General features: G+C 38.8%; 1 pseudogene; it reads left to right on the top strand.

The window, feature by feature from the left end:
- The first annotated feature begins 3,519 nt into the window (after nucleotides 1-3,519).
- On the top strand, nucleotides 3,520-5,884 carry LOC140532280 (splicing factor, proline- and glutamine-rich pseudogene; annotated as a pseudogene).
- Nucleotides 5,885-11,700: the final 5,816 nt, after the last annotated feature.

Below are 11,700 nucleotides of genomic sequence, written 5' to 3'. Positions count from 1 at the left end.
GGGCTGTGGAGATCAGTTAATCTCAACTCTATTATTTTACAGGTACAGATACTGAGACTTTGAGAGGTGAAGCAACTTGCCCAACTACATACAGGTGGTAAATGGCAACTGAAGCAAGGTCATAGGTCAGAGATTTACAGATGGAGAGGAATTAGAAACTACCTAATTCAATCACCTCATTTCATAGATGAGGCAACTGATAACTTGTTTGGTTCATTGATTTGCCCAAGGTTACAGGCAGTATGTGGCAGAATAGGAAGTAGAATCCTGATCCTCTCTGACTTTAAATCCAGTAGTCTTTTCCCTGCACCATGCTGTCTGCTGATGATCTTGCCTTATAATAAAAAAGCAGCAATCCTCCCTCCAAACCCTAAACATGTCGTAGTGAAACATACCAATGATGCACAGTATGAGAAATTAAAATTTAATATACTTGTATGTAATATACATGAATATTATCTGGCAGTTACACACACATCCATATCAATCATGTCAATTAAAATTCTTTGGAAATTAGTTGAAAACAACTGCCAATGATAGATAGAAAGAAAGAGAGACAAAGAGAGGATGGAAGGAAGGGAGGGAGGAAGGGAGGAAGGGAGGGAGAGAGAAAGATGCAAGAGAAGAAGAGACACACACAGAGACACACAGAGAGAAACATATTTTTTTATCAATGATTTAGTATCTGAGAAAAGATAAGCTTTATCTGGGAACACATTTGGTATTGAATCATATGCTGAAATAACATTGCAATGTTCCCTGAATTTAATGAATTCTGGCTGTTAGCAAAGTATAGACCATAATTCTAAAGCTGGATGAATAATGGTAGTCTAGAGAAAGAAAATTGTGACTTACTAATGATACAGCCTTCTCTCAACCTTCAATGTTGTAGAGGAGATGAAGTTTTGGTTTGAAAAGAGAGAAAAGATTTTTAAAACTGAAAGGGACATTTGCCAACATAGTAAGAACTTACTTTTAGTTGATGCCTTGAGAATTGATAAGTATTTTACAAGCAATATTTCAGCTGATCTTCAAAACAACCCTGGCAGATAGAAATTAAAGGTATAAAGGTATCATCGCCATCATCATCATCAGAAAGGTACTGAACCTGTAATTTCATAGATACAGGGAACTTCTAGAAGAGAAAGCTTCCTCTGCCTTGGAGGTAGACAAATTTCCTAATACTTAGTCTTAGAGAGTTGCCTGGGACACTAAGAAGTTAAGTGGCTTGCCTAGAGTCATATAACCAGTACATATTAGAAATAGGAATTGAAGTCATCTCTTTCTTTCTCCAAGGCCAGTACTCTATCAACTATGCCAGACTGCCTCTCCATTATGATTATAATGATGATTATCATTATTTAAAATTCTACTGAAGAAGCAATTAAATATCAGAGAGATTTAATGATTTGTTCATGGTCTCAAACAGTGTCATGGTGAGTATTTAAACATAGGGAACTCCCGATTTTTTTGCTTAACACTCCGCCATGTATACCACCCTTCTGCTTCATGATGGTGCTTTTATAAATAAATCTTGCCAGTGAGCAAAGGTAGCCCTAGGCAAAATTAAGTAGACAATGCTTACCTTCATTGACCTCATTCCCCACCAACACTTCACTATTATTTATCTTTCTCTTTCTCATTTATCCTTTTCCTTTCCACAAGCTATTAATACCATCATTCTTTTTTCCACCATTCTCTATGTCAAAACAATCTCTAAAGAAAGAGCCTGAAACTGATTTTCAGTAAAATGTATATGATTAGTATGTCAGTATTTTAAGAACCTGTGATTTTGTTGGCATGGGGACTCCCTCTTGTTAAAAATCACAGATACTCTATGATTTGGTAGATAGTCTTTGAGAGTTTCTGTAGCTAAAAGTTATGTCACCCTTCAACACACTTAATGATGAACTGAAAATGTAGCTAAGTTGGTACTTGGACAACAGATATAAAGTCTATCACTAAGCCCATACACAAAGTTGTTCTAGTTTGGCAGTACCAATCACAGTGAAAGCGTCTTCCCTAATTCTTTTAAAACTCAGGGTTACCTTCAGACCAGAGGGAGGCACCAAGGGAGAACTTCAGTGTACTTTAGTGAACAAAAAAAGTTTATATTGTTACTGTTTAACCTAGAGAAATACTCTCCCCGTACTCTCCTTCCCTTCTCCCCATTAACCTTGAATCTAAAAACATAGATTTTTTTTTAACTACAAGAAACCATAGACAACACGAATAACATCCATAACACTTAAAAGAAATTTTAAAAGAAACTGTTTAACACTGGGAATTCTCATGAATAAATCATGGTCACTTGAAATCTGGTTAAGTTTTTTAGCCCCTCATCCTGTGGATTTCTGTACTTCCCACCTTTGCCCACTTTCCTCAGGATGGAGATACCTCTATCTCTCTGGCCTCCTCCACTGGTAGGTGAGTTCCTTCATGGAATCTCCATTTGAGAATGTAATCCAGACTAGCAAGGCTCACTTTTAGCTCTGGTACTCAGATTCTGACTCTCCATACTTTTAGAACTCCCTACCATACCTTGCTTTCCAGTTTCCTTTTCTAAACTGTCTTTCTTTCCCTGCCCTAATCACCATTAAAATATAAGCTCCTAGAGAACAAGAACTATCTCTCTGTCTCTCTGTCTCTCTGTCTGTCTGTCTGTCTCTCTCTCTCTCTCTGTCTCTCTGTCTCTCTCTGTCTCTCTTCCCTTCTTCCCTCCCTCCCTTGTTCCCTCACTCCTATTTGGTATTTCCTGTTCTTAGCACAATATCTAGCAGATAGAGCTTAATAAACGATTTATCTGTTCTCATTATCTGTAATGATAGGAATTTTGACTGATGCATCAATCAAATATCATGGACATTTCCAGACATTCTGGGAAGTCATTTAATTATGATTATCATTAATTCCTTGAACAATGAAAAGATTTAGGGTAAAAGACAATGGAGTTCACCCAAGAAGATAGGTGGATTTATAACTAACCATCTAAATAAAAGGAATAATAATTAAATGATAGATGTCAATGCTAATTACATCCCTTAATGCTGAATAATATGAAAGGAAAAGAGAAGAGGATGCAGTAAAGATTGGGGATATTCACCTTTAGTGGACATGCCCTGGTTGAAGATCCATCAAAGAACACTGAGACATGGTCAGACAGGTAGGAGAGGAACCAGGAAAAAGTAGTGTCCCTGAAACCCAGAGGGACTGTCAGTCAATTATTTATTTGGGACTTATATGCTAGGCACTCAGCTAAGCCCTGAGGATGCAAAGAAAGGTAAAAGATAGTCCAGGCTCTTGAGAAGCTCATAATGCAATGGGGGAGACCTGTCAAAACTAGAAATACAGTTTTTATACTATAAGCTATGTATACTGAGGATAATCAGCAAAGAGAAGGTATCAGACAGACATAAAAGGAATCAAAAAGGCTGCCTATGGAAAATGGGCTTTTAATTGGGACATGGGAGAGACCAGGGAAGCCAGAAGGCAGAGATGAAGAGTGTTGAGGCATGGAGGATGGCCAAGGAAAACACCTGGGGTCAGGAGGGACGTTCATGGTCTTGTTCAAGAAACAGTAAGGGAGCCAATGTCACCGGACAGCAGACTACACATTGGGGGACAAAGTATAAGAAGACTTAAAAGATAGGGAGAATGGTCCCCATCTTCATGTGAGACAATAATGAAGAAAGTGGCCTTAGCAGAAGGCATCTGGGTGATGAGGAGAAGGGGACAAGAAGCAACTTTCAGAGTTTGGTCTCCAATTTTTCAAACAAAAAATAGCTCCAAGGGTAGGGAACCTGAAACTTTGAGGCTACATGTGGCCTTCTAGGTCTTTGGATGTGACCTTCTGATGGAGTCCAAGTTTTAAAGAACAAACGGAGACTCCCATGTTCTTTGGAACCTGACTGTTCACAGACACGTCCCTGGAGGCCACTTGGGCTGACCTAGGTTGTAGTCTCAGACCCAGGTGGGCATTGCCAAAGTCCATGGGAGGTTAAGCTGGGTCAGGCTCTCTGATGGGTCCAGCCTCAGTCCTCCTGGAGGATAACTGAAGCTGCAATACTGGGGTAGTGAGGAACCCTTGGAGGCTACCCTTCCCCCCACTGGGGCTCTCACCTCGAGTACCCAGCAAGAGAAGGTCTCTGAATTGGGAGCCTTTAAAGCAAATTTGTCTCTCTTGAGGAATCCTGGAGAGAAATCTTGCACACAGATATGTGGGTTACTTGTGGGAATTTGCCAGAAGATATTATAGGGCAGACTTCAAAAGATAATGAGCTTAATATGGATAACCTAGTGAAGTCTTTATCAGCAATGACAAAGGATTGTGATTAATTGCATCGTTAATGTATTTTTGCTTAATTTGAAGATCTTTCCCACCCATTAAGAGGTTCATGTTTTCTGCTTAAATCACCTGGATGCCTAAGTCACATGTGGTAGGAGGATCTTATTGAACAGGTAGAACAGGAAGGGTGGAGCAGAGCTGGGAGGAAGCTGGTGAGAGCAGTTAGGGAAGAGGAGAGAGGAAACAGGCAGGCACAGCTAGCCGTGTGAGCATTTTCTTGTGGAAGTGCCCTAGAAAGAGGGGAAGAAAGCTTGGGAATAGGATTGTCCCCTGCAGTGCTAATTTGTGTTGATTTTTTGGATTCTCTGATGGTTTTGGCTTTCTGGTGTTGGAGTTTGGCTTTCTGGTATCTGAACAAATGTTTTTCATCTGCCTTCTCTATTGCTATTCAGAACTACAACAGCATATTCATATTTGCCATTGTGTTATGAATATTGCCTTGACTATGCATTCATCAAACTGGAATCTGGCACCCTGGGGGAAAGTGCAAAAGTAGAATTTGATGATAGACCCATGAGAGGGCAACAATTTCAGGTACATTTTGCCCTTCATGCAGCTACCCTATCTGTACAAATTTTTTCAATTCAAGTTTCCATTGGAGTAAGCATTCAGCCAATGTGGACCTATTGAAAAGGCTGTCTTTATTGTTGATGATCAAGGAAGATCTGCAGGAAAAGGCATTGTTGAATTCCTATATAAACCGGATTAAAAACAAAAGAATGAAAGAAAGAGATAAAAGAAAAGAGAAAACAAACATCTGAACATTTCAGTGGAGTGATTTTCTTTTTTGACATTAGCTCCAAGTTCAGTTCATGTGGAACCACTTGAACAACTAAATAATGAAGATGCTCGACCTGAAAAACTTGTACAGAAGAATCCAATGTATCCAAAGGAGAAAGAAAACTCTTCCAGTTTTGTTCAACATGACACCTTTGAGCCTGAATATTTCCCAGAGACAAAGTCCTTAGACTGAAATTAACTTAAAAAAAATAGCAAAGGAATCAGGTTGAGAACAACAAGAAATATGCAAAAGATTAACTAGATAATGAAATGGAAGGTGCATATCATAAGCATCAGGTAAATCTTTTACACCAGGATCTAATGAGATATTAAGGAGAGTTGATACAGATGGAAAAACTTCACAATCAAGAAATGTAGAAACAGAGAAATACAGTTAAGGCAAGAGGAAAAGCTAAATAAAAAAGAAGAAATGATTCATTAATGTGAGGTGGGAAAGCACACTAGATGTCAAAGAGAAGAAAGTTATAAGCATGTTTTGTACATGGAACCATTAGATGGAGAGATAAGAATGGGTGGAACAGGAACAAGAGAACTTGGGAGAGTCCCGTGGCTCAGAAAGCCAGAAATTTTTTTACCTTTAGATGGTGGTGTTACAGGTTACGAGGTCAACCCTGGAATTCCACCAACAGCATTCCATGTTGGGAAATGACGTGTATTGAGCTCTTTGGGCAAGGAGGAGCTGGACCTCTGGCTGAGCAGAACCATGGAGAAATGGGACCTGGAATTCCAGCAGGGTAGCATAGAGGGACAGAAGAATATGAAAGCTAAATAAAAAGCCCCAATTTTAGATGTAGTATTTAGGTTTTCATTTCAGTTTGTTTTTTTTTTCTTTGCCTTTTCTTGTTTAGACACTTTTAAAATTCTTGCATTTAAATAAGAAAGCTCTAATTTTATGGATGCTAGAAGCTTATTGACCTAATATTTTTAAATGGTGTTTATGGGTGAGTAAAATTATGTAATCTACTCTTTCAAAAAGAAAGAAAAGCTACTTTGTTTTCTTAGATGCATAACTTCCCTGAATTCCCAAAGTATATTTTTAACTGTGTTTCAAATAAATAGGAAAAAATAGCTATAAATATGATCTTCAATTTTGCCATTCATGCTTCCATCATATTAGGTCAGATAATATACCTTGAAAGTCTGAGAATCTTGACCTTCCAAAGCTACTTTTAATTTCTGGGAAGATATATTTAGAGGCAAATTTTCTTTCCAGAAATGATCCTAGTTTTAAAGAAGTAACAAGATAACAGTAATTACTAGCTTGCTGTTCATTACATATACTACACAGCAATGAGGATAAGCGATCATTAGAATTTTGGAGATGATGATGTAAATGAAAGCAGAATTGTAAGTCTGCAGAAACATGTATCAAAATTATGGAATGGGTTTCAGAACTGTTGGTGAAGGGAGGCGGTGGGTCAACTGATGATCCGTTTATTTATTTGCTTATTTATTTTTTTTATTATTAATAATCCTACCTATGACTTTTACCCTGTGCTTGATAGTTTTTAATACTGGAAAAAAATAAACCATTTCACCCACCCTATAGAAGCCCTACAGGCTTGTCTTGATTTCTCTTCCAAATTGAAGATTACTAAAAATGAGAGGGACAAAAGAAGTTAATTAAGGAGGTATAAAAGGGTTGCCTTACAGCAATGAGAGCCTCCTTGAGATTAAGTAACAAATATGTAGTGAAATCAGTCAGCAAGATTTTATGATTTTCTGTAGCTTTGTTAGGAAACAGATGGGTTTGAGGGAAGGAGATCTACAGTGGGATTCTTTCCTTGGCTTTTTTATATTCATCTTTATAAATGATTTTAATAATGTTGTAGAAAACCAGTCTGTTTTGCATATTAGATCACAAAATTGGCATCCAAAGAACTCAACAGAATAGAATAATTGCAAAACTTAGATAAATTTAAGATTGGACTTTAAAAAAAAATCACAAATTTCTGTAAGAACAAGGGCATAGGTAGAAAACTGTTCAAATGAAAAAGACCATTTTAAAATACTGAAAATCAGATATAAACCAACAGTGCAATATGGTGGTCAATGAAACTAATGTCATCTTAGGTTACCTTTAGAGAGGCAGAGTATGAGGCAATTAATGTGCCTCAACTCACTTCCTATCACCTTCAGAATCAAATACAAAACACTCTAGCATGGAGAATCTTTCATAACCTGACCCTTTCTTACTTTTTTTTTAGTCTTTTTATGTCTTGGTCTTTGCTGCATCCTTGAAGGAGACACTGGCCCTATTGCTGTTCCAGAAATAAGACATACATCTCTTAGTTCCAGACATTTTCTCTGGCAATTTCACATTCCTGGAACTGTCTTATTTCTTATCTCTACCTATTAGTTTCCCTGGCTTCCTTTAGGTTCCAACCAAAATCCTGTCTTCTATGGGAAGCATTTCCCAATCCCTTTCAATTTTAGTGCCTTACCTCTTCAATTATTTACTGTTTATCATGTATATAGTTTGCTTGTGCATGGTTTTCTTGTTGTCTATTCTATAAAATAGTGAGTTCTCCTTTCTTTCCTTTTCTATTTTTATGTCCACATAGGGTACCAAACCCTTATTTACCACCTGTGTTCTGTCCAAAAGAATATAAATTTTGATCTCTGATTTCTTTTCCCCTTAATGACCTTGTCTTAAACCCAAATGATTATGACTCTCATTGATTGGTCAACAATAAGTCCTAGGCAGAGCCCTAGGCCATTATTAGATCCCAGATTGGTTCACTGAATGTAAATAGTGGGGTGGAGCCAAGATGGTGGACTAGAAAGACACACTTATGCAGGATCTTCCCCACAGCCCATAAAATACCTGTAGAGAGGGACACTCAACAAATTCTGGAGCAGCAGAAGTGGAAAACAACAGAGTGGAGGAGATTTCCAGCCCACAGGGACCTGAAAGGCCCATGGAAATGTTGGTTGTGCCAGACGCAGAGTCGAGCATGGAGCCCAGCCCAACCTTGGCCAGGTAGCTTGGCGTGAGGGGACTTTGGGAGGAGGACACCTCGGGGGGCGGAATCTCCAGTCACAGTAGCAGTGTCGCAGACCCCTCAGCCCACATGCGCCAAAGGTCAGTGACAGGGTTTAATCAGCAGGCCAGGAAGGGAGAAGCACTTTCCCATAGCTCCAGCAGCAGGCAGCTGCCACAGAGCTTACACAGCAGCCCATACTTACAGCTCAATTGTTGGAGCGTCAAAACCCCTGGGGGCATTGAATAGCTGAGTCTTACCTCCACCCTAGGAGGAGGCCCTGACCTAGCTGGTCTTTGTCTCACACTGAATGGTGGCCCTGCCCATCCAGCTTATCTGAAAGTCAGCCCCCAGTGCTGACTTGGGAATTGGAGGCCAAGTGGCTATAGAGAGGAATCTGCTAAGATTCTGGGCATAAAAATCCTTCTCTGCATCCAGACCAGTACAAGCTTGATTGTGCAACCTTGGAGAAACTGAGATCTCACAGATTCCTAGAGTATACCCTGCTCTTGATAAAGGACCCAAAAGTCAAGTAATTGGTTGGGAAAATGCCCAAAAAAGGGAAAAAAATCAGACTACAGAAGGTTACTTTCTTGGTGAACAGCTATCTCCTCCCATCCTTTCAGATGAGGAAGAACAATGCTTACCATCAGAGAAAGACATAAAGGTCAAGGCTTCTGTATCCCAAACATCCAAAATAAATATTCAATGGGCTCAGGCCATGGAAGAGCTCCAAAAGGATTTTGAAAATCAAGTTAGAGAGGTGGAGGAAAAACTGGGAAGAGAAATGAGAGAGATGCAAGAAAAACATGAAAAGGAGGTCAACACCTTGCTAAAGAAGACCCAAAAAAATGCTGAAGAAAATAACACCTTGAAAAATAGGCTCACTCAATTGGCAAAAGAGGTTCAAAAAGCCAATGAGGAGAAAAATGCTTTAAAAAGCAGAATTAGCAAAATGGAAAAGGAGATCCAAAAGCTCGCTGAGGAAAATAGTTCTTTAAAAATTAGAATGGAACAGATGGAGGCTAAGGACTTCATGAGAAAGCAAGAAATCACAAAACAAAACCAAAAGAATGACAAAATGGAAGATAATGTGAAATATCTCATTGGAAAAACAACTGACCTGGAAAATTTAAAAATTATGGGACTACCTGAAAGGCATGATCAAAAAAAGATCTCGGACATCATCTTTCATGCAATTACCAAGGAAAATTGCCCTAATATTCTAGAACCAGATGGCAAAATAAATATTGAAAGAAACCACCAATCTTCTCCTGAAAGAGATCCAAAAAGAGAAACTCCTAGGAACATTGTGGCCAAATTTCAGAGTTCCCAGGTGAAGGAGAAAATATTGCAAGCAGCTAGAAAGAAATAATTCAAGTATTCTGGAAATAAGATCAGGATAACACAAGCTCTAGCAGCTTCTACATTAAGAGATTGAAAGGCATGGAATATGATATTCCAGAAGTCAAAGGAACTAGGACTAAAACCAAGAATCACCTACCCAGTAAAACTGAGTATAATACTTCAGGGGAAAAAAATGGTCTTTAAATGAAATAGAGGACTTTCAAGCATTCTTGACGAAAAGACCAGAGCTGAAAAGAAAATGTGACTTTCAAGCACAAGAATGAAGAGAAGCATGAAAAGGTCAACAGCAAAGAGAAGTCATAAGGGACTTACTAAATTTGAACTGTTTACATTCCTACATGGAAAGACAATATTTGTAACTGTTGAAACTTTTCAGTATCTGGTTAGTTGGTGGGATTACACACACACATACACACACACACACACACACACACACACAGCACAGAGTGAATTGAATAGGATGGGATCATATCTTAAAAAAATGAAATTAAGTGGTGAGAGAGAAATATATTCGGAGGAGAAAGGGAGAAATGGAATGAGGCAAATTATCTCTCATAAAAGAGGCAAACAAAAGACTTTTCAGTGGAGGGAAAAAGAGGGGAGGTGAGAGAAAAACATGAAGCTTACTCTCATCAATTCGACTAAAATGCACACTCATTTTGGCATGAAAACCTATCTTACAATAGAGGAAAGTGGGGGAGAAGGGGATAAGCAGGGTGGGGGGGGATGATGGAAGGGAGGGCAGTGGGAGGAGGGAGCAATTTGAAGTCAACACTCTTGGGGAGGGACAGGATCCAAAGAGAGAACAGAAGCAATGGGGGGGGCAGGATAGGATGGAGGGAAATATAGTTAGTCTTACACAACATGACTATTATGGAAGTCATTTTGCAAAACTACATAGATATGGCTTATATTGAATTGCTTGCTTCCCAACTGGAGTGGGTGGGGAGGGAGGAATGAAGAGAAGTTGGAAGTCAAAATTTTAGGAACAACTCTCCAGTATTGTCCTTACTACTAGGAAATAAGAAATACAGGTAATGGGGTATAGAAAGTTATCTGGCCCTACAGGTCAAAAGAGAAGATGAGGACAAGGGAAGGGAGGGATGTTAGAAGAGAGGGCAGATTGGTGATAGGGGCAATTAGAATGCTCAGCATTTTGGGGTGGGGGAAGGGGACAAATGGGGAGAAAATTTGCAACCCAAAATTTTGTGAAAATAAATGTTAAATTTAAATAAATAAATTTTTAAAAAGTAAAAAAAAAAAAGAATGTAAATAGCAATTGTTTCTGTTTTGGTCAGAAACCCTGAGGGTCTTTCCTCTCCCAGACTGATTTTTTTCACTAAGTAGAGGCATTCTTTGTATCATTTTTATCTAGTCTTAATCACTGAATGGGCATTGCTTCAGTCAAAATGAGACCTGGGAAGGTCTCCCACAACATGCAGGGCCATCTCTAGTCATCCTGATCTATATCTTGCCATTGGACCCAAATGGCTCCAGAGAAGAAAGTGAGACTGGTGATTTTGCACAGCCCCACCTCACTTAACTCCAGTTCACTTGCATGTCATAGTATCGCTTCCCTGATGTCATGATCCTCTTCCAGAGCAACGGGCAAACAACAACAACAACAACAACATAGTGTGTACCTTGGGGACAAGGACTGCTTTTAGCCTCTTATTGGATCCTCAAAACTAAGCATGGTTTCTGGCATGAAATAGGCATTTAATAAAAGTTTATTGACTGAACCTCTGTGAGTACAAAAAACCAAAACAAAACAGGAGAGGAGATCAGCTAGCAAGGCAAAGGAATGGCCTCCCTAAGCATTCAACATACAAGTGTTTTCTCATACTCCTACTCGATACGTTCCTTGTCACACTTTTTACTTTTTATTTTTTATAGTAAAAAATTTCATTTTAATTTTTTTTCATTTTTACCACAGTTTATATCACATAACACAATTCTAACTTTTGGTCAGGTGGTATTTCTTACAAAGCATTTACAATGTAGACCACAAACAGATTTTTTTAACATTAACCAACTGAGACAAATAATAAGTGTGTATGCTAACTTCATAAGCCCTTGACCTAATTGTCTCCACACCATTACTAAGAATTAAAGGATCCTAACCTATTGTTGTTGGTCTAAAGTCCTAAGCCCAATAGCTTAATTTTAGACTTGACCTCAGATATTCCCCTACCAACAATC

The sequence above is a fragment of the Notamacropus eugenii genome, chromosome 3 (assembly GCF_028372415.1).
Source record: "Notamacropus eugenii isolate mMacEug1 chromosome 3, mMacEug1.pri_v2, whole genome shotgun sequence".
In the NCBI taxonomy this organism is placed as follows: domain Eukaryota; kingdom Metazoa; phylum Chordata; class Mammalia; order Diprotodontia; family Macropodidae; genus Notamacropus; species Notamacropus eugenii.
Note: the sequence above shows the minus strand (reverse complement) of the source record. Positions and strands in the feature narration are given on the sequence as shown.